This window comes from Lissotriton helveticus, chromosome 7 (genome assembly GCF_964261635.1).
Source record: "Lissotriton helveticus chromosome 7, aLisHel1.1, whole genome shotgun sequence".
In the NCBI taxonomy this organism is placed as follows: Eukaryota; Metazoa; Chordata; class Amphibia; order Caudata; family Salamandridae; genus Lissotriton; species Lissotriton helveticus.
Window position 1 is genome coordinate 663,897,376 of NC_136068.1, and position 24,555 is coordinate 663,921,930.

Sequence of the window (24,555 nt, forward strand, 5' to 3'; positions counted from 1 at the left end):
GCCACATGGCATGCGGAACAAAGAGAAACGGAAGCCTATGACAAAAACACTCATAGGCAAAGTAGGCATGGTAACAAAGATGAAAACAGAATTAATCCAGCAAAGCCCAAACCAAAAATTAACTGGGTTATAAAAATGTACAACACACTCATCCCCGAAAGGCATTAAGTATATTATCCCATCTATATACTGTTTGCAGAAAAAATGTGAAATACCCCCAAAAAACAACGTTGAAATTTAATTAAAATCCATCCTTGGCCTAAATTATGTTTCAATGATACAGATACCACAGAAACAGTTGTTTCATGCGTCCATGACTAGTACTGAGGCCTACTGGCTGGAAGGCACATTGGCAGACTAGGCTATATAGTGAACTACATGAATACTGCAAATTTGTTTTAAAAAACATGGAGAACATATTTTTGAATTGTGCAATATTTTTCCTTTACAAAAAAAGACACATTTCATGCAGAGGAATAATATGGTGCCTACTGAAACTGCTGGCCACCCAGCAGAATACATTTAAAAAATTGCATAAGATGACATCTTGGAGCATGCCCTCTATCAAACAATCAATACCCTTATACAACAGCTTTTGATATCACAAAAACAAAGTCTGCAAGTCCAATGGTATATGTGCAACAGACAAACAGAGTGATCCTTCCAGCTCCAAACCCAAATGAAAAGTGATCAGTGGGTGGAAAAAGAAACAGGGGATCCTGCTGGGCACTTCCTCCTTGATCAGAAAAAAGTAAAATAAAAAAACTCTTTGCACAAAAAAACCCAGTTTATCAACTCCAAATTCTCTTTTGAGAAGATTTACCTGCTTCTCAAGGGGAGACTCTTCTCCATGTTGCAGTTGCAGTTGCTCACGCTCGATCACACTGGCCTATGTCACAAAAAAGCACTGGAAGGTGCTGGTGTGGCCTGAAGCCACGTTAGTGCCCACAAAATCTCACTGATGGGCAGCTAGCAGATTTTGTGGGTGCTTGCAAGCACCCAGCAAGTCTTGTTGCACTCCCCGTGCACGTTAAATGATGTGACAAGTGCGCAAATGGAAAACAATTCTGCTTCCTTGCTGACTGGGGAGTTATTTGCTAATCCGCGTTTTCCGCAGAAAGTGGAGTTGACAAATTCCACAAACTCCATTGAGCGGAGCGTAATTTCATGCTCAGGCCTATTAAATATCCTACTTTTGGATAAACCAATATAACCATGTTTAGAGGAGAAGAACATGCACTTTAGCACTGATCAGCAGTGGTAAAGTGCTCAGAGTCCTAAGTCCAACAAAAATAATCAACAGGTCTAACAGAAGGAGTGACCAAAGGTGGACACTTTATTTTGTTCTTTAGCGAATCTCAGGGAATCTCCACCTTCCCTTTCCCTTATCTTCAAAAGGCTGTTTTGATCCTCCACTTACATACATCTCAAAAACCTTTTGACGGCCTTCAAACCATCTGCAATCCGATTTTCACTGGCACAACACTCCTCTTCTACTCCACAAATAGCTTTGAATGCCTCCAAGGCTGCCTCATTCACTACCCCCTTCAAAACAGGCAGCTTTAACAATCATATGGTGTCCCTTTGCTATTACAGGAAATTCTTTGATAACTTTAAGATCTAATTCTCACCTTCCATACATCTTATTTCAGTTATACCTACATACTTGACTTCAATCTTCTAGAAGCTCCAAAAACTGATTCAATGAGTGATTGTCTTCAAAATATTACATTTGGCTTTAACCTGACCTATGACGGTATACAGACAAAATATCGAAATTAAAATATCGATATACAATAATATCGATGTTTTAATTTCGATAGTATAGAATATCGATGTCCAAAATATCGACAGACAGAATATCGTTTTTTTAGGGTATGTATGTTACTAATATCGAATTTTACTAATATCGAAATTTTGTTTAGTGTTATGTATTTTAATGTGTTGTTTATATGTTTGTTAAACATGTTTTGTAATGTATGTTTGAAAATTTGTAAATTTGTTTACATTTTGCGTTTTAGTATCAGAGCGGGTTGTGGGTTTATAGGGGAAAAGGGTGGGAAGTAATTTAATAATAATTAATTAATTAATATATGTTTGTAAATATTTTTAATTAATACTTAATTGGTAATTCATTAATATTAATTAGTTAATTAATTAATATAATTGTGTACATATTTTTAATTAATAATTAATTGGTAATTAATTAATATTAATTAGTTAATTACATTAATTAGAGTAATTTTTTATATATAATTTTTTGTTATTGTTAATTAATTGGGAAACAATAATATAAATTAGTAAATTAAATTATTTACAGCTAATGTGCTAATATATTTACTTTATTGTTATTGTTAATTAATAATTAATTGATAATTAAATAATATTAATTATGTAATTAAATTATTTAGAGTTAATGTGCTAATATATTTAATGTGTTGTTATTGTTAATTAATAATTAATTGGTAATTAAATAATATTAATTATGTAATTAAATTATTTTGAGTTAATGTGCTAATATATTTAATTTTTTGTTATTGTTAAATACTAATTAATTGGTAATTAATAATTATTAAGTCAATAAATGATATGATTTATTTCTGTGTAGTGGGTTGTGTGTTTATAGGGGGATAGGGTGTGATATAATTAAATGTAATTAATTAAAGAGATTGTAATTTTCTTTGGTATTTATTGTTAATTAATTAGTAATTAATATGTGTTATTTAGTTCATTTATAATTACATCAATTTAGTAATATTAATTGTTATTAATTGATTATTGAATTTATATTAATTGTCTTTTTTATATGTGTAGTGTATTGTGTGTTAAAGTGGGAGTAGTGTGGGAATTAATTTTTACCCCCATGCTATCCAACACTTTCCCTACTGTTGCACCCTCTGGAGTGTGAATAGTAATTTTTACCCCTACGCTATCCACCGGGGAAACAACCTTTACAACGCAACTTTTACAACGCACTACCATTACAACGAAATTTTTACAACGCAAAAACCATTACAACGCATGTGTTTACAACGCATGTTTTTACAACGCAGGTACCTTTACAACGCATACCATTACAACGTAAGTATAGGTAAGTATATAATAATATTTTAAATTTTATATGTTTTAGTTTTTTTAAGGGGTATTTTTAGGGTTCAGGGTCAGTTTTCAGTTTTTGGGTAAAAGGGTATTTTTAGTGTTCAGGGTCAGTTTTCAGTTTTTGGGTAAAGGGGTATTTTTAGGGTTCATGGTCAGTTTTCAGTTTTTTGGGTAAAGGAGTATTTTTAGGGTTCAGGGTCAGTTTTCAGTTCTTGGGTAAAGGGGTATTTTTTGGGTTCAGGGTCAGTTTTCAGTTTTTGGGTACAGGGGTATTTTTAGGGTTCAGGGTCAGTTTTCAGTTTTTGGGTAAAGGGGTATTTTTTGGGTTCAGGGTCAGTTTTCAGTTTTTGGGCAAAGGGGTATTTTTAGGGTTCAGGGTCAGTTTTCAGTTTTTGGGTAAAGGGGTATTTTTAGGGTTCAGGGTCAGTTTTTAGTTCTTGGGTAAAGGGGTCTTTTTTGGGTTCAGGGTCAGTTTTCAGTTTTTGGGTAAAGGAGTATTTTTAGGGTTCAGGGTCAGTTTTCAGTTCTTGGGTAAAGGGGTATTTTTTGGGTTCAGGGTCAGTTTTCAGTTTTTGGGTACAGGGGTATTTTTAGGGTTCAGGGTCAGTTTTCAGTTTTTGGGTAAAGGGATATTTTTAGGGTTCAGGGTCAGTTTTTAGTTCTTGGGTAAAGGGGTCTTTTTTGGGTTCAGGGTCAGTTTTCAGTTTTTGGGTAAAGGGGTATTTTTAGGGTTCAGGGTCAGTTTTGGGTTTTTGGGTAAAGGGGTATTTTTAGGGTTCAGGGTCAGTTTTGGGTTTTTGGGTAAAAGGGTATTTTTAGGGTTCAGGGTCAGTTTTGGGTTTTTGGGTAAAGGGGTATTTTTAGGGTTCAGGGTCAGTTTTGGGTTTTTGGGTAAAAGGGTATTTTTAGGGTTCAGGGTCAGTTTTGGGTTTTTGGGTAAAGGGGTATTTTTAGGGTTCAGGTTCAGTTTTGGGTTTTTGGGGTACAGGCGAACAGGGTAAAAATAAAATAAATTTATATTTAAATTAAATCAATTAAATGAAATTAAAAAAAATAAAATTACATTAAATTATTACGTTTTTAATTTATTTTAAATGTATATGTATTAGTTTTAATTTTTTAATTATGTTTTAATGTTTTTATTTAATATTTGTAAAATTATATGTATTTTAAAATTATTTTTACATTATTATTTATACATTTAAAAAAACGATATTTTTAATTTCGATATTTTTGTACTATGATATTAATTTTTCGATATTTTTGTACTTACCTTTATGAAGATATGACTCCGATATTTTTGATTTCGATATTTTTGTGTCGATATTTTTGTATGTAGATATTCTGTCTGTCGATATTATGTCAGACATTCACCTATGACATCTGAGCCACCAACCACTTTCTTGACAGTAATTATGAACCTTTAATACCAGTCTCCTCCCATTTAACCTACATATTACCCTCTCCTTATAAAATGGACAGATCTTGGTACAAAGCAAACACAAAGAGATGATGGACAGAGCGTTGACCTTTTCAGACACTCACCTCAGTCACAGATCTAGGTTTAGTCCATCATCGTTCTTTAGCTCACTTTTCCACTCCAGTTCAGACCCAGTCCTATTCAAATCAGTCTTGACCCTGATCCTCATGGGAACAGTCCAGCCCAACCTGCCAGGCCAGATCGTCTCTGGACTGGAAACAAGTATCCTAGGTCCATTTTTAGGGTTTCACCCTTCATCAGCCAAGCTAGCTTGAGTCCAGTGGCAAAGTGAGCAAGGGACCCCCGTCTGGGCATACCTTGCCAACTTCAGGCAAACAAAACAAAGAATATGGGTCTAGAAGTGAGCTAAAGATCGATAAGCTATGAGAATGGATGATGGGTGAGTGCCTGAAATGTTTTAGAGCTCTGTCCATCATCTCCTTGTGTTTGCTTTGCTTGCCCTAAGCGGGCCAGCTGTCATCTCTTTACCTGGGTCGTTCAGGTGGCACAATCAGTTCTGCATGCCCTGGTGAACTCTTTAACTCCCATGCCCTGATTACTACTAATACCACTTACCAGGGATATAGGAGAGTAGGATCTGCTTACGATGGTTACCCCACTTTTTGCTGGTGTTTTACTGTTTTTTTACTTTAGTCTGGCTGTGGCCCTGCTATCCCGGACCCCATCCTAGGTCCTTCCTCTCTAAAATGATTGCATGTACTTTAGGTACACTCTGGTTGGTTAATGGGATACCCTTGTGAGTCCCTAGTGTCTGGTACCTTAGGTACTATGGGCATAGGTACCGCATAGGCCTACCGGGGGCTGCAGCATGTATTATGCCACCCCTGGGAAGCCTTACAAAATGGCACCACAGGACTGCTACTGCAGCCTGGGTAAGGTGGTGCATGCACCCCTTACTAAGATATGGGTTACCTATAGCTATCTTTAATCACTGACATACATAAGCCTATCAGTCACTCCAATGGCAGGCCTTATCAATCCTGAAAGCAGAGTGCTTGGTTTTGTGTGAGAGGGTGCCCATGCATGAGCTGAGCACCTCTGCAGCTCTCGGAGCCTATTCTCTGAGGATGTTCTGTGACGCAGGCAGACCATATACTCTTAAGTGCATTATAACCTTGTGGTAAATACTAACTTTGGAATGGCTGCATGGAAACTTGTCGAGTGTGGTGTCAAACACTTTGGAATCCTACCCCCACTAGTCCTGGCGTCGGGGATAGAATTCCACCCTTCAAGAGGGATAGACATTTACACACTGGTCTTTCCAGTAATAGTTTAAATGAGCCCCAGCATCACAAAATGGATGCTGCAGCCACAGACACGCATCTGACCTCCTGCTGCTGGACAAAACTCCAGCAGGGGAGGCCAGGACAATAGGTTTCCTGTCACAGGGAGGTTTAATCTCCTCTTAGACAGGCTTTCGTGTATTGGGGCTGGGTGGGGGCACTCAGAGAGTGCCAGAAAGTCTGCACTGGGGGCACATTTTGTGTCCCTGTGCATAGTCCAGTTCAAACCAGTGGCAGGGACACTCAGCCCCTGCTCTGGTACAAAACTGGACAAAGGAAATGGGTATAGCCACCCCTCTTTCCTGACCCTCCCATAGGTGGGTCCCCAGAGTATGTCCAACCCCATTTCTTAGTATAATTTAGAGACCCCTGGCAACAGGACTTTAGATTACACTTGGACGAAACTCTGAAACTGCATCCTGGAACTTTGATTTTCTACTAAAGACTAGAGGATGGAAGGTCAAGCAGTGACTCCCCTGCTCAAGCAAGCACCAACAACGCAATTGTTGGTCTGCATCTTCGAAGCTCCTGTTGTATGTCGTTTTAGATTCCGAATGGATTTTCCCGATTCATTCCCTTATATAGGTACAATTTGCTTGGCCCTTATATAGGCATAGAAACCCAGACCTTATTTAGGCATAGCCCATACTAACCAAATACAGGCATGGCTACTTCCATCCGTTCACCAAACGTCACAAGGATTTCTTGGAAAACCAGCTTAAGCCGTTAGGGACTTACCCTTGCTTGAATATTGATTTCTCCAAGAACTCAGTTTTACAATGAACAACTATTCCCTAGGGGTTCATTCATGACGTTCATATGCCCAACTTTACGTCAAATCATGGCATTCCTAAACACCTTCAAGGTATAAATATACGTTCACTTGCTATGGCAAAGTACAGTGGTTCGGAGCAGAGCGACAACCTACTTGCCCGATACGGCTCGCAACAGCAAGTGCCGAAGGAAGCAGACTCTCCAGCTGACGCACTGAACAAGCAGCTGATATCCTCCTGACTAGAATACTGCTCCAGTGTCTCTGACACCCCTTGCGGGGTGTTGGGAAATTAAGTCCGAGACAGAGATACCAAACCTTCTTCATTCTAAGGTACGGAGCTGATAAGAACCTAGAGAAACCTTTGGTAGATTCTTGGTAAAAACTAAACCTATGCTAATGCAACACTTACTTTTTCCTAAATATGGGAGAATTTTGCTAATTCGTGGTACGCGAATTCGTGTAAAAGTGTACTTGCGGATCGCAAAATTCGTGAACTTTTGCGAGATTGCGGATTTTTTCATTTTTGCGAGTTCGCGGGATTTTTTTCACCGCGACTACCGCGAACGTACCCATGTGGTCGTATATGGGCGCGCCATCTTGTTCGCGGGAGGAAAACAACTCAGCAAACTGAAAATCATGGTAAGTCAACACCGCGCGCGCAAGATTGTATTTTTGAAGTGCGAACAAGCAAAAAAGTTTGCGAACTTGGCAAATTGCGGATTGTTTGGCAACCTCTTGCGATTCACGTACCGCAAAATTCCCAAAATCTGCAAATTCCGCGAGCAGAACGAATTTTCAGCCCATGCTTACTTTTTCCCTCATACTAGACTTAGGTTAGGTACATTGGCGTAGGCGTATTTTAGAAGCACCAGTTGGAAATTTTAGCCTGTGTATTTATGTATGTATTTTTATATGGCTTAGAAACCATAAAAAGCTTTTACAGTATTATTGTATATTACTTTTTGTGCTGTACCCATTATACTTTGCATTCTCTCTATCGATTTTAGCAGTTCACCTCTCTTGCATGAGCAACTTTCTAAGGGTTATGACATTCTTCTTGCTGAACAAGACTGGCCACCAGAATTTGTCAGTGAGTCCCCACATGGCGAAGAAATAATTATTGTACTGAACAAGAGGGTAGTCACTAGCACATCTCTTATTAGGTGAGAATCACATTTATAATAGGGTCAAGTTAATGGTATTCTGTCTTTAGCGTGCTACTGGGTGTCATAGGGCTGCCTGTCCCTAAGGTATCTGTATCAAAGAATAAAGGTACAAGACACACTCTCAGGACCTAACATAGTGCACAGCTTGGGTGAATCTGCTTAAACCTTCTGGCACAAGTGTTTTTTTGAAAAAATTCAACTGCTTACATACAAAAAATACACATTGCAAATAATTTTAGAGTTTTTTCATAAATTTGTGATTCCAATTTTCATTGATGAATCTTTTAACATGTCTTTCATGTTTACATGTTATTCAATCAAGTCATTCCTTCATGACTAACTTAATACATATCTCAATGATTCATTAATCTAGTACAATAGTGACATCAATGTTGTCAATATCAATACATCGATGATGGCGATTGGTGGTGGTTGGCCCGATGCATTTCGGGACAAGTAGTCCCTTCCTCAGGGGCCACTGTAAATGAAATGATATGAAAAACAATTCAAATGCATAGTTTTATGTTACACTTTTTGATGTCTACTGAACTTAAATAATATACAACCAACATAAAGCAATGGAGTCTCACAAGTTGAACGAATCACATTTGAGTAATAGGAAACTCATAATGAGGTTTCCTATTTTCCACCCCTTGAATCTAGCAATCATGAAACCGACTTATACATAGGAACTGTACAGAACTGTATTACAGGGAGAGATTTTAATTCAATAGATGTGACATGTATAACAGAGAGAGAATGAGCGGTTTGTAGGGTTCCATTCAAAGAAAAGCATCTGTATACGACGACGGGTGAAAAATGCATGAGAGCTCCAGTGAATAAAGTGAATGAAAAAGAAGTGAAGGAGAACGGTATACTTCTTAGATCGGCGTGCTGGTGTAACCTCTATCTATGAAAAAGAAGTAACGTGGTGTGCTCCGTGTAGATAAAACGTGAAAGTGAAAATGAACATGTCGCTATATAACCAGTGTGGCTATGCTCAAATACAGAGAAAGAACCAATTACGGCTCACCTGCTGAATGACGTTAACCGCGGAGGTGCCACGCGGTAAGAATGAATAAAGTCAAACTGTCTAAAACAAATGAATAAATTGTGAGGTTAAAAGACATATAGCCCGCAACTGCGAGAACCAAGAGGAAAGGGGCATATCATGCAATTACCTGTGCTTGTCTTGGCTCGAGAGGGAAAATCTATGAGGAAAGCATAACGCGTAGAGATTACTTCATGCTTTAAACTGCACATGAGTTTAAGGAGGTAAGGTAAAAACGCTTACTTGTCCCGATGCGGCTTGTGCGAATATTCCGATAACTCCTAGCTGCATCAATCGATTGTTTGAACGCGGGTGAATACACCGCAAACTTTAACCTTGTTTCTGGTCACGTGAACCAAGCTAAACATAGAGAAAGGAGGTGCCGGGTAGTGGATAGTGCGCGGTGGCCATCTTGGTAATGTGAGTTAGGTGAATAGTGCGGTGTAAATACAAACGAATACTAAAGTTTCGTCTAGAGTGCCTGTATACATAATGAAGAGTTACAACAGCCCTTATTAAACCAGTACTTAGTTGATGGTCTGCGAACTCATGACTTCCAATAATAAAGTTATCAGTCCTCAATAAACCAGTGCAGTACATGTTATAGATAAACAATGTAGTCATACATGAACTACGTCTCCATGGCTCTGAAACTCATCTAAATACATGATTGCATAAGAGGACAGAGACTGACTCTACATGCAGGTGTCAAAGAATTACATAATGTGATCAGTCAATGTATATCTACATGCAAGTTAAATTATGGTATGAGGTACAACTAGTGAGATAGTTTCAGCCTCTATATAAGTGTCATAAATGTGGATATGCCTATGGCTAGGTTATAGAAAGCAACTCAGATCTATTTTGTCATTCAATCCAAAGGGTTCCATTGTTTGATATTTTTTCATTAACATCACTTCGCGTAGTGATAGATGCTGGCTGGAATCCCTCCCTTCTTTGCTTACAATCATTTCAATCACCATGTATCGTACATGGGAGATGTTGTGTTGGTGATTAAGCCAATGTTCTACCAGATTGGAATTGGTATTTTTATTGCGTATCATGCTTTTGTGTTCTCCAATTCTTACTTTTATTTTCATTTCTGTTTTCCCTATGTACGAGTCCACAGGGACACTTGATAGTGTAGATCACGGACCTTGAATGACAGTCTGCTGTGAAACGGAGAATCGTTTTTTCTCCAGATCTTGGGTGCGTTATGAAATTCTGCTGCATTATATTGTTGCAGTGCGTGCAATTGTTGTACTTCCTCATGCCTTTATGTTGAGTATCGTCGGTGGATTTGGTGAAGGACAGTTGTTCTTTAAGGTTAAAACTTTTAGTGTAGGCGAAAATAGGTTTCTCTCTAAAAATGTTGTTGAAATAGTCCTCTTTTTGGACCAGTTCCCATCTCTTCAGGATGATTGTTTTGATGTTTGCAGATCTAGTGGAAAATTTAGACACAAACACATTCCAATTAATAGTGGTTGGTTTAGGTTTCGTCACTAACAGGTCTTTACGCTCTATTCCTGATATCTGAATTTCAGCTTTGTCAATGCAGTCTAAAGGGTAACCTCTGTCATGAAATCTTTGTTTTAATCGTTCAAGATCATGTTGATATGCGTTTTGTGTAGATGAAATTCTTTTGATCTGAAGCATTTGAGAGAATGGCAGATTGCTGATGAGTTGTGGAGAATGAAAGCTTTGGTATAGTAGCGGATTGTTGCGATCAGTGGGTTTGACGTATGTCTGTGTGTGAATGGTAGAGTTCTTCATGACTACCATAACGTCCATAAAAGATCATTCATTGTGGCTGATTTGGTGAGTGAATTTGATCCTAGTGTTTTTGGTATTCAGATCCTTGATATAGTTTTCGAGAGTTGTTGTGGTACCTGACCATATTAAAAAAATATTGTCAATGAATCGACGGTATAACACTAGTTCTTGGTTCCATTCATTTTTAGTTAGAATGTGTTCTTCTTCAAATGCCGCCATAAAGATGTTGGCGTATGTGGGAGCTCCCCCAAATCCCATGCTGGTGCCGCTTATTTGAAGGAGGTAATCTTCTTCGAATCGGCAATATTCAGCTGCCTCAATTCCTTCTTTTAAAGGGATGGAAGTGTATAGGGAGGTCACGTCGATGGTACACAGTACCCATTGTTGACTTCTGGTAGTATCTAGAGTGTTTAGTTGGTTTAGGAAATCAGTAGTGTCCTTGATGTTGGTTGTCCAATTTGTGACAAAGCTTTGTAGAAAATGATCACTATATTTACCTAGTGGTTCAAATATACAACCAACTCCCGAGACTATCGGTCTAAAGGGCGGGTCAACTAGGTGCTTGTGAATTTTTGGTAACATATATAGGTGAAGGCGTTGGGGGTTGAGTTGAGTCAGATATTGTTTAGTTTTGACAGAAATCCAATCCATGGTTTTGGCATGTTCCAGAATTTGTTCTAGGACTCTGGCAATTTCATTAGTAGGATATATTTCCACTCTGAGATAGGTGGATTTATCTGTTGAATACTCTTTCACTTTTTGGTGATAGTATGTAGTGTTCATTATAATAAGGGCACCGCCTTTATCCGCTTGTTGAAATGTCAGTTTTTTTTTATTCGCTAGGTGTTGTAGCGTTCTTATTTCTTCTTTGGAATTGTTGGATTGTTTGGATGGATTGAAGTTAACTGACCGTAGATTTTGGAGAACCAAATAGTTCTATAGTTTTATGTGAAGAGGGTGTCATGTAAGTACTTTTAGGTTTGAATTCAGTGTATTCTTGTGGTTCTTGTAGTGTATTTTCAGGGATCACGTTGTCAAAAACATGTCTTAACTTGATGGTACGCATTGTCATGTATTCCTATAGGTTCTGAATCGATCCCCCTATTCCTGACCCTATTCTGGTTAAACTAACTATCAAGTTAACTAACAGTCAGCCCATGAGGCAAGAAAAGCCCCCATGATGCAGATACCGTTATCTGACGCAGTCACACTACGGCACAGGAACGTGTTATCTGATTAGGTCATAACGCTTGAGATCTAATTAGACAAGCGACATTCCTCCAGCCCCTGATAAGGCATACGACGTTCTCATAACAAATCAAACCTATGACAACCTGGAAAATCCGTGCGGCCATTGTTTTCATTTCACAGAGAACTTTAGTAAAGAATGTGCTAACGAGCAAGTCGTATGACATCTTTATTGACGTATCTATGTCCATCCTTACGTCAATCTCGGCACCTTTAAGGTATAAATATTGCCGATCTTGCCCTATGCAAACACACGCGTGGTGACGAGACGGAGCAGCCATACTTGCCGAAGCCCAGAAGCAGAGCAGACCCCGCTGGCAGCAGCCCCGCCTTCCTGACGCGCTGAGAGACGCGCTGCTATCTCAAGCCGAGAGACCCAGCACCGGCACTTTCGGGCAGCCCTCGCAGGCAGCCTGGAATATCGAGAGCAGAGAAAGAGATACCATTCCTCATTCATCCTAACTTCCAGGTACAGAACTGAATAACCCCTCACAGAGAATTCTTTAGTTATTCACTTGGCAAAAACAAACTTAACTTAAACTGTAACTTTCTATTCCTGCCCACGCATTAGACTTAGGTCAGGTACACGGGGTAGGCGTATTTAGAAACACCAGTTGAGTACGTTTAGTCAAATGTATATGTGTATGTAAATATATTTTAATCATTTTAAACATCATATGGCTCAGAAACCATATCAATGTTTTTACAGTATTATTTTATACTATTGCTTTTAATGTATGCACTTTACTTAACTATAAGTATTGCAATAATATCGATCCATTTCTCTTGTACGAGAAAAGAGACTGATCAATAAATAACACCTTTTTATTGAACACGCCCGTCTCTTCCTTTTCTCTACAATCTGATGAGACGAAGAATGCACGTACTGACTAAGTAAAATAATTGCCTTGTGCTCACACGACTCTCGAGATTGACTCTTGATTAGGGGAGAGCAAAGTTGTCATGTTCTATGGTTGTCAGAAACTAAATCCCTTCTTGTCTAATCAGGGGAGTTAATTCTTTCCTGAACATTCGAGAAAGTTTCTAGCGAACTCTGAGCTACGCTGGCAAACCCAAAACTTAAGTCTAGTATCGACAGTAGTAGACCTAGTTAACGTCTGGCCTAGGCCTTTACTGCTGTAGGTATTATTCCAATGCGCAGAGCCTATTGGGAAGATAGGAACTACACTACATGGCGCCCAACGCGTTTGGAAAGGGCGATAAAACTAACGTAAGACATTTAGAGTAACTCAGTCGTGCTTTCTCACTCAGACCCCTTTTCCCAAATACTCCAAAGACGTCTGGAGTGGGTGAAAGGTAATATCCTCCAAAACCTCGCAGGAGGGAACTCCTATGTAAGGTTCTTGGTATAGTCAACGTTGAAGGATAAACAGTTCCAAAATATTGTGCATCTAATCTTTGTTCCATAAGAAACCTGATCTGCAAACAAACATAATACCATCCTGTCGGTAAAATGGGAGACAGTGATGAAGAAAGAGAGGCAGTTAGATTAGCAGCTGAAATAGCAGCAGCTGATACTGCAGCACTAGATGCGGACGGGGATATAATACTCATCCCGGTCGCCAAAAGGAAATCTATAACCCTAAAACTTATAGAAAATGGACTGACACCTAGAGGTGGCACAGTCATATTCGTAATTGAGGCACACGAATATCGGCAGACAGAGGTATACTATTCATGGATACATTTTCCAGCAGCAAATGCTGTAACAAAGTACTTCCACTATTACAAAATAGAGGTACCACCCGACATTTACACTCCTTTCGAGGAGGTGGAAGTACCACTCAAATTCCAAGAGCATTTGCTCTTATTTGATGGCGCCCTAATACATAACAATCACATTACAAGGCTCGGTCCTTTAGGTAGACCAGGAGCAACGTGGCCGGTCTTAGCCGGATACACACCACACCCAGACATCGAAGGGATGTCTACAGGAGAGCTGTTAATACAGCTAAAACAATTACTAAAAATTCATAGACAATTAGTCCAGTATGTAATGCGGACTTCAACAATTCAGCCAGCGATTAAACTTCCACAGCTGACCCCTCACCAGGGGAACACAAATAAAATTACACCACAGAACATCCAATCCTGCCTAGGTAAAGTTCCGGCTAAACGGGAACAGATACCATTCTGGTTGGCACAGAAAATCACCCAAATAGAGGCGGTGTTTCCTGACACCACCCCGCTAGAAAAACACAGGATTCTGACTATATGTCTCCCAATGGGAATCGCACCACACATAGAAGACTGTGACACTTGGGGTACAGTCTTTGCTTCAATCTACACAAAAACGCACGGTGTTCCATCCATTTCGGTAATACCAGATGTGCTAAAACAAATTCAAGATGAATACGGTCCAGAGCCTGCTTTAACTCTTGGTATGAAATTACTGAAAGACTTCAAGCAGGTCTCGGCTATATTATTAGCCAACATAAAAGGTGAAGCAGCAAACGTGGCGATCCGCCAGAGGTTAAAAGAGACAGATATAGCAGACCAACCAGCTGAAATTGCCAGAATCATAGAAAAATCCTATGAGGAACTAGGTAGAGATAGTTTAGGTGGAATACCAGTAAAACCGCAACTGACTGAAAGTCCAGAAAAAATATTTTTTTATAATAATTCACCAAAAAAGAACTGGGATGGAAACAAACAATCCAATCCTAAAGAAAAGAAATTCCAGTCCAGAGGAAGGTCTCCAAGGCGAAGAGAAAAATCTCCAAACCGAAGACAGAGGTCACCGCAGAGTGACCCCTCTGGGAATAGATATAACCTTAGAAATAGGGATAATATTAAAAAACCTGATAGATATCAAGACATTGATACACGTCCCTCTCAATCTTTTCAGAATTCCTCGCAGAAATCGGAAAGAAGAGGACGATCAGAACAAAGAGAAGAGCACGCCAAGTCCAAAGACAAGGAACCTGCTCAGCTAAAAAAGAAATTACAATTTCCAAAAAAGAAGGTAGCCAGTATCAAGGTAGTTAACAATGCCGAGAATACTGAGGACACAACTGAAAAACGGAGAGTGGGCTCAGACAATGCTAGACAGCGCAGCAGAGGTGAGCATAGCTCGCAAAGTCCTTATGAATCATCTGGAGACAGTGGACACGAATGAATATCTTCAAGTGGAAACTGCAGACACCAGGGTTAGCAAACCCCACAAGATATACGAGATAACATTACGTATAGAGGGAGATAAGACTAGGAAAATAAGGGGACTATTTTGGGATAACCTCTCAAAGGGTTATGACATCCTTCTAGCTGAAAAAGACTGGCCACCAGAGTTTGTCAGGGAGTGCCCTCATGGCGAAGAAGTAATTATGCCTGCCTTCTCGAATCAAATCCCGATTCATAAAAAATACACACTTGCTAGAAAGTGGGCAGTGGCCTTAGCACCTGCTTTATATAAAAATCATGTAGGATGGGATGAGGATTCTCCTCCTCACAAAATCCAGTTAAAATCACAACCTACTGCACAAAGGCAGTACCCAATTAAGCAAGAAGCTAAAAAACAAGTAAATGAAATACTAGATCAGCTAGAATACCAGGGGGTGATTGAAACTTGCACCTCACAAATGAACAATCCTTTGTTTCCGGTCTCCAAACCAGACAATTCATATCGTCTAGTTTTGGATTACCGACACCTTAACACATGTTGCAAAACTTTTGCAGTGCAAAACTCACACAGTGCTGCACTAATGAATAACATAGTGCGCAAAAAATACAAAACTACCTTGGACATCTCCAATGGATTCTTTTGTCAAAATATAGCACCAGAGAGCAGATATTTAACTGCATTCTCAGTAAATGGCACTCAAAAACAATTCTGTCGGTTAGCCCAGGGGTACAAAAACAGCCCGGGGTATTCTCAGAGAGAGTAACAGAATTACTTCATCTATATGATGATGAAGCATTATCTTATGTCGATGACATTTACTTAACAGATGATGACTTGGATACTCACTTGAAAAGAGTGAACACCATAATACTTGGGTTCGCTGCAGAGGGTTACAAATTCAACTTTAAAAAGTCCAGAATTGCCCATCTGACAGTCCTATTCTTAGGATATGAGTTATCAAGTGAAGGTAAAAGCCTGGCAGACAATTTCCTAGAGAAATGTGCCGTAATCCAAGCTCCTAAAACACTAAAAAACCTACAGTCAATTCTAGGCTTCCTAAATTTCGGAAGAACATACATTGCAAATTACGCAGAAAGGGTCAAACCCCTTTATGATATAATTAAACCAGACTTTAAAAAATCCAATTGGACTCAAACACACACAGAAATTTTGAGATCCTTACAAACAGACATGCTAATTAAAACAAAATTAGAAACACGTGATAACACACGCAATCTTGTGATTCGAGTCATCCCAGGGAGATGCGGATTCACATACCTGACCTCTAATGAGGGAGAAAAGGTACCAATTGCATTCAAATCACACTTGTACACAGAGGCTGAACAGAAATTCAGTAATACAGAAAAAATCATTCGCGCAGTTCAAACCGCAATAGCTAGAGAGAAAGACATAGCTGACGGTAGACATATCACAGTCAGAACAGCAGAATCAGCCTTTGAGGCACTAACAACACCGTGTAATTTACCAACAACAACATTGAATCCGGAATGGATACAATGGGTGAATTCAATCACAACGGACAAAGTATACTACTACTTTGATCCAGAACTAGAAGAATTAAAAAATCTAAAGTATGAAAAGACGTATCCTCTGCCAATCGACATTCTGCCTCTACGACATTACGCCTGTGTAATCTATACAGACGGACATGCTCAACCCTCCGTTTGGGGAGAACAAGCATACAACCCCACATGTGAGATTACAAAAGAAGTGTGGCGCGGAGGTAAATTAAAACCTCTATTAACAAAATCACAATCAGTAGAAACTAATTCAGAAAAACAAACTGAAATAATAGCATTGAAAATGGCGCTAGATAATGCGGATCGCGAATTCCCGACACTTATAGTGTCAGATTCATATTACTGCGTCAAATCATACAACAAGGATTTGCAGACATGGTTTCAAAACGGTTACAAAGATGACACAGATGCACCAATAAAGCAGAAACTGCTCTGGGAACAAATAGCTCTTTTACAAAATGAACTACCAAAGACTCACGTGACACACTCACTGAGTCATCAGCGTGATGGCGTTCACGTTGTAGGGAATTCATTGGCTGAAACAGCCGCAGCGGCAGCCACTAAATCGGCTCCCGTAGTTCGAAAAAAGTGTACATTAAAATACATTGACGGTGAAACATTGCTGGCGGTGAAAACGTCATCAAAAGGCGACTGCTCAGCGTTACCGATCAACTATCCACTCAATTATACATACATAATCGATGCAAACTCCGTCCCTTTTGCTCAAATCCCTGGAGTGGGGGATAGAGTGATTCCAAACATGGACAGGAGACACTTGTTAATCGCAGACGCACACATGGGTGAGGGTCTTGGACACCTCAAACTGAAAGATTCTCTGGAAGAATTACAATCACGGTACTGGTGGCCAGGCATGAGCCTACATCATACCATGTTTGTAAAAAACTGCCCAAACTGCAACAGAAATCGCAGTGGGGAGAGAAAAATATAATACGGTGGAATCTGACTGCAGATAACATCACCAGTAAAAAGAATGGCTTGCGATTAACATATACAGGCTAGTTTCCACTTATAATGTAGATCCTCAGCACTCGGCTGACGTCCGGACTGTTATACAAAGATTTGCGAGTCTAAATGGCATATACGCTAAGAGCATGCTACGTTCGACCATTGTTTTCACTCAGGCACACCAGCCTGGGGGGAAACATGGCCAAATGAGCACAGTCAAGCGGGAATCTTCTCACTTCCTTCCTGAGGGTACGGGATGGTGTAAAGAAAAAACCAAGGCAGAAAGCAATCTATAATGGAAAGGATATTAGGTTCGGGAGCTGGGTGGGTCAAACATCTAATAAGTGTCCAACGTAGTCTAAATAACTTGCCAAGAAATTCTCCGAAGGGATTCAGTCCGTACGAATTATTATTTGGAACTAGAATGATTATCTCTGACCTCGACAGTCAGACTTCAGTGGTTAAAGAAAAAAGCTTTGATGTCAAAGACCGTTTGGCTATTTTGCAGGACTTAAACAAAACAAGAAAAGACCTGAGCAACATACAGTTGAAACAACAGCCAACACCCACTGAAGAATCACCACCTGTCCCAGCAAGACCTGTCTGGATTCCAAAAGTCGGGGATCTAGTCAAGGAGAAGATCGCGGTAAAGAAGGAATTTGGGCCTTCTTACAGAAAAGCAGTTCCTGTCTTGTCTGTCAACGGGACAAGATCAGTTGTACTACCGCCACTTGCTGGTAAAAAGGAGAACCGAGTTGTATCCATCGACCTGATAAAACCACAACATGTGGCCGATAACAAACAGTAGGCCAAGTGGACTCCCAATAAGTAGCAGAACACCAAGGTTTGCTACCAGTTCAGAGGTCCTAACAAAGAGGCTCATCACATTCGAAACGCCTACAGAAGAACAACAAGGACTATGCAACAATGCAATAGAACTAAGACCTCTGAAAACCCAAATAAAAGCATTTAGCAGAGACACACCAATCTATAATGAAGTACCGAGTGACAATGCAAGAAACAAAAATCCTGAAGCAATTGGAACAATTGACAGAACTGCATCCGGGTACTTCATCAACTTCGATGATTCCTCTGAAGGTTTCAGTGAATCAAAGACACAGCCATCATCAAAATCCTTTAAAGACAAAGCTAAGGAACTTTTGAAACAACTGAAAGAAACATATCTGATTTCTCCATGGATTGAATTTTGGGTGGGTTTTGGTGCATTTATCCTCATACTTTGGCTCATCATGGTATTTACTTTGGGACGCTTCATTGAGGGAAAATATGCTAAAATGGACACAGCAAGTCAGAACATCAACTTGGTCCTCAAACCACACATCTTCACACGTCGAGAAAAGAGAACTTTCTTCAGCCAACTTCACAGCCAATCCTATACCTGGTGGGGTAGCCTGGGACAACACTGACTATGAAATTTATGGTCCGGTCGAGATCCTGAAATATCCACACCAAATCAAGATCTCCTTGAGTGACTTTACAAAACCGAACTCATTTGCTGATGATTGGGACTTCGAAAGCATTAATAACATGATGTCTGATTTAGTAATGTCTGCTAAATTTACAAAACATGACTATTTGCAAGGTTCTACAAATTATGATAGTATGTACTGCTATAACCACTATGGTAACCATTTTTTACATAAATCTGCACAACCTAGAAATGTTTTAAATTATAATCAATGGGAACATTGTGCAACACCTCCAAAAGGGAGCTCAAGAACCGTATATGACAAATATTCATATTTTTCAGGTTTTAACACAAGTGATGCTGAAACATTTTATTTTAAATTGTCAAACAAGACAGGGATGAAAACCATGATAACCAACACAAAATTGATATATTCAGATTCATTCTTCGAAAAAATGAATACTTTTGGATTTGATTATTGGGACAAAAATGTTGATTTGAAAAGTGTTTGGGGTACAAAAGAATGGCAAGTACAGGGTTTAGAAGCTTTGTTTAGAGCTTGCATGATCCCAGAACAAATGATATTTTTAAATGACACTGTTCAACAAACCACCTGTCTTGGCTTAGCCAAAATCAAAGATTTAAATAAACCGTCTATTCCAAAGCCAATAATGTTTAGCAATAGCTCTGATACAGATGAAGAGATAGACGTAAACCATATATTAAACCAAAACAGAACACATCCTGATTGGAAACAATGGTTGATCTGGCCCACAGATACAAATAACTGTCAAGACAGATTCCTGAATAAAACACAGGGGTTCAAAATGACCAGGCCAGACCCTAGATATCCCCAAAGACATCACCCAGGGATAATAACAACCTACAGTGTGGGCAAATTATGCCTTCAATGGCTACAAACTTCCACACTGCCTGAAATTAAGCAACACCTAACTTTACTTACTGATGGTGCTGACTTGTGTGATTTCATGTTGGGACCACGCAAACAGCGTCAAAAGCGTTTCATAGCAGCCTCTGTATATGCAGCATACAATGAGGCCTGGAAGGTTACTCAAATTGAAACAGCAGAAAGAATACGGGAAATTGACCGTATTAATTTGGAAAAATCACTTTCTGTAGTGGACAATGGGTTAATGACTCTGTCCTCCAGAATTTTTTCATTGGACAGCATTGTGTCTTCAGCAATCGATATATTATCGCAAGACTTACTGTTATTACAACATGGTCAGTCACAATTGCGTTCTATTGTACAGCTTGGCTGGACGTTACAAAATCTGCGTTCAGGCTATGTCCCTTGGCGTTTAATCAACACAACGTCACTATTCCAAATCTTTAACCTTACTGATAGACAAATCGGTATGGCGCAAAAGGGTGCTGATTATACAATCTTGAGCATTGAAAAACTAGAAAGATTACCAATGACAATGTCAGAACGACCTGTCAGTGAATGGATAATACACGGAATCATAAATATTCCAATCTCAACCTTCAGGTTTCAATACTGCCAAAAATATATACAGGCTGGCATGTACGAGAAATTGGGGAAGGGGTACCTTAAAACAACTTGGAACCTGCCCTATTCACATGCATGTGTCAGTAATAAAGGATAGAGAGTGTTTCTTAGTGGCAACAATTGTGAGATGTCACTAAGCGGCACGCTTCTGTGTAACAGAATTAGTTTGCATTGAGCCTGTGAAGGGAATTCATACAACCTTTCATGTCACCAGCAAGGCGCACCTGCAACCGAAATAGAACCATTCTTTCAAAGACTCTATAATGGGAGTTACATTCTTATTGTAGACCGCAGATGTTGTAGTCTTATGCCCGGGACTCCTTATCTAGTCACTACGACTGCGAAGGTCAAGTGCTGTGGACGTTCTTTGTTCCCCAGCTCCTTCCCAGACAGGGAGGCAAGGGCATGGCCCGATTTGAAAATTACTTCTATTCGAATAGATACTTTAAGCAGAATGAAAACAGTGCTTGTGACTTGGTTTCTATCATTTCGACCAATATGGCAAAGGTGTGTTTTACCTGTATTAAGGTGTCTGCTATGCGGAGAAGAATGCGTGTTAGACACCTGTCTGACGCTACAATCGGATGCACCAGTGGATGCAGATACATTGTTGGTTCCTACCTAGGTTCACGCTTTGTGCTGCCCTCAAAGGCTGCCAATCCTGATGACGGCATTCGTGGAATCTTCACCACTACGATTGAAGAGTAGTGAAGTTCAAGATGAAAGCAGCATCGATCAGGTACGACCTTCTGTCAGCAATGCAAATCAGAATGTCAATGGAGACAATCATGCGCACGAATGCATGGTTACACCTATTTCCGACTTAGTGGAACTTTCCCATGAAGCTGTTGACATTTTTTTCGAAAGCCTTAATGATATGATGTTCTCTCCAGAACAGAAATAGAGACTTTTGAGCAAGCTCGCACACGGCGTTCCCTGAATTCGGCCTTCAACTTTAAAAATAAAGTCACATGAACAATTTTTCCCACCAGTTCACGGACAGCGATTTTTTAGCAGCCCCAAATTATTTTTTAACAACATTTTCGGGACACTTATCTTCTGCTTAAAGTAAGAAACTATTCCTAGAGAACTAAGATTTCTATTTTTAGATACTTTATAAAATTTAGTTGCCCGCTGGTATGTTCACAAATATTTTATTATGTGATGAAATGGTCTCGGACTTCCTTTCTGTATAGCCATATTAAGAGCCATTTCATGTGTATTTCTCATAAACCAAATAAGCAATAATGTCTACAAATGCGTGTTTACTTTAGCGTTTAATTCATAGCTTGAGTGCATACAATATATATGACTGCAATTTTTCAGTATATTTGAAAATTTCAAAATGCATTTATGTATTTTGGGGTGGTAAGGTATACACTATACTCTATAGTATGTTGTACTATGTTATACTATGCATAGATTAGTAAATATGACCATAGTTAGCGTGGAGTGGGTGTCATGTATTCCTATAGGTTCTGAATCGATCCCCCTATTCCTGACCCTATTCTGGTTAAACTAACTATCAAGTTAACTAACAGTCAGCCCATGAGGCAAGAAAAGCCCCCATGATGCAGATACCGTTATCTGACGCAGTCACACTACGGCACAGGAACGTGTTATCTGATTAGGTCATAACGCTTGAGATCTAATTAGACAAGCGACATTCCTCCAGCCCCTGATAAGGCATACGACGTTCTCATAACAAATCAAACCTATGACAACCTGGAAAATCCGTGCGGCCATTGTTTTGATTTCACAGAGAACTTTAGTAAAGAATGTGCTAACGAGCAAGTCGTATGACATCTTTATTGACGTATCTATGTCCATCCTTACGTCAATCTCGGCACCTTTAAGGTATAAATATTGCCGATCTTGCCCTATGCAAACACACGCGTGGTGACGAGACGGAGCAGCCATACTTGCCGAAGCCCAGAAGCAGAGCAGACCCCGCTGGCAGCAGCCCCGCCTTCCTGATGCGCTGAGAGACGCGCTGCTATCTCAAGCCGAGAGACCCAGCACCGGCGCTTTCGGGCAGCCCTCGCAGGCAGCCTGGAATATCGAGAGCAGAGAAAGAGATACCATTCCTCATTCATCCTAACTTCCAGGTACAGAACTGAATAACCCCTCACAGAGAATTCTTTAGTTATTCACTTGGCAAAAACAAACTTAACTTAAACTGTAACTTTCTATTCCCGCCCACGCATTAGACTTAGGTCAGGTACACGGGGTAGGCGTATTTAGAAACACCAGTTGAGTACGTTTAGTCAAATGTATATGTGTATGTAAATATATTTTAATCATTTTAAACATCATATGGCTCAGAAACCATATCAATGTTTTTACAGTATTATTTTATACTATTGCTTTTAATGTATGCACTTTACTTAACTATAAGTATTGCAATAATATCGATCCATTTCTCTTGTACGAGAAAAGAGACTGATCAATAATTAACACCTTTTTATTGAACACGCCCGTCTCTTCCTTTTCTCTACAATCTGATGAGACTAAGAATGCACTTACTGACTGAGTAAAATAATTGCCTTGTGCTCACACGACTCTCGAGATTGACTCTTGATTAGGGGAGAGCAAAGTTGTCATGTTCTATGGTTGTCAGAAACTAAATCCCTTCTTGTCTAATCAGGGGAGTTAATTCTTTCCTGAACATTCGAGAAAGTTTCTAGCGAACTCTGAGCTACGCTGGCAAACCCAAAACTTAAGTCTAGTATCGACAGTAGTAGACCTAGTTAACGTCTGGCCTAGGCCTTTACTGCTGTAGGTATTATTCCAATGCGCAGAGCCTATTGGGAAGATAGGAACTACACTACAGCATAAACTTGAAGAAAGCTATTTCAGTTTCTGGTAAGTTGGTGTTGTATAATGGCACCAATGACGTGCCTTTGTTTAAGATATCTGTTTGATTATTGTTTAAATGAACGGAAGAGGTATTTATCACTATGTTCTGTGACTCCGTAAATTTGGTTTTCCCTTTTCCTTTTTCTTTTGGTTTGTCCTCTCCTGTTTTTTGTATGTTTCCACTGGACTTTTGGACTTGTTGATCTGGAGGTTGTGATGGTTGCTGACCCTCGGATAAAAAAGGCTCTGTGGCAGTAATCGAACGTTGTTGCGTTGTATCTGAACTCTCTTGCACATGCTCTGGTGGGAGGCCACGTGGTACGCGCTACGGAGCGCACGGATAATGGCGGTCGACAGACAACAGACCCCGAACTGAGAAGGGCCGCAAAGTGACTATTTCTAAAACTGTATTTCTATGGTCCCATTTTGCAATGCCGGTCTACCTTTTTGATTACCGTCATATTGTTTATGTAATGCAAACCTAAAACCCAATAAACAAATTTAAACAAAAAAAAATAAAAAATCTGAACTCTCTTGTCTACTGGTGGATGGTGTTCCGGAGTCCTCTGTTAGTAGAGGCGGTCTTGTCACAGATAACTCACAATCTGATACTACGCTCTCTTCTGAAGAAGTATATTGTTTCTTGGTGGGTCGACATTGAGAGTACATTTCTGCCCACGTATAGACTTTGTTTAAATGGTAATCCATGGTATCTCATTTGAATTTGTTTAATTTACTTTCTTGTAACTCGTTGCCATAGCTGACTAATTTATTGTTGATTTCTTCCAAATATTTGGACCATTCGTTAGAATTCATCTGAGCAGATAGGTCCCTTTGCATGTTGAAAAGTTCTTCCTCCAATTCCTTAATAGATTTAGACAACTCTTCCACAGTTAGTAGAATTAAATCAAAAGAGCACTTATTGAGTACCGCATGCCATTTGTCCATGAATTGTTTGTTATATTGTAGGTGAGAAAGTCGAGGTTTTATAGTCAGTCTTAGACCTCTAGGGATTCGTGGTGCTTATGATACTGGATGAGCGTTGAGGCATGAAGCATTTGGTTGAGTTTACAGCGCATAATGAATTTGAGATGCCGTAGTTGTTGAATTGTTAAACCTTGGTGTGTCTCGAAGGATTTAGTGGCTTTGATAAGAGCGTATATCTCAGTTGCTTGTTCATTTGTGTAT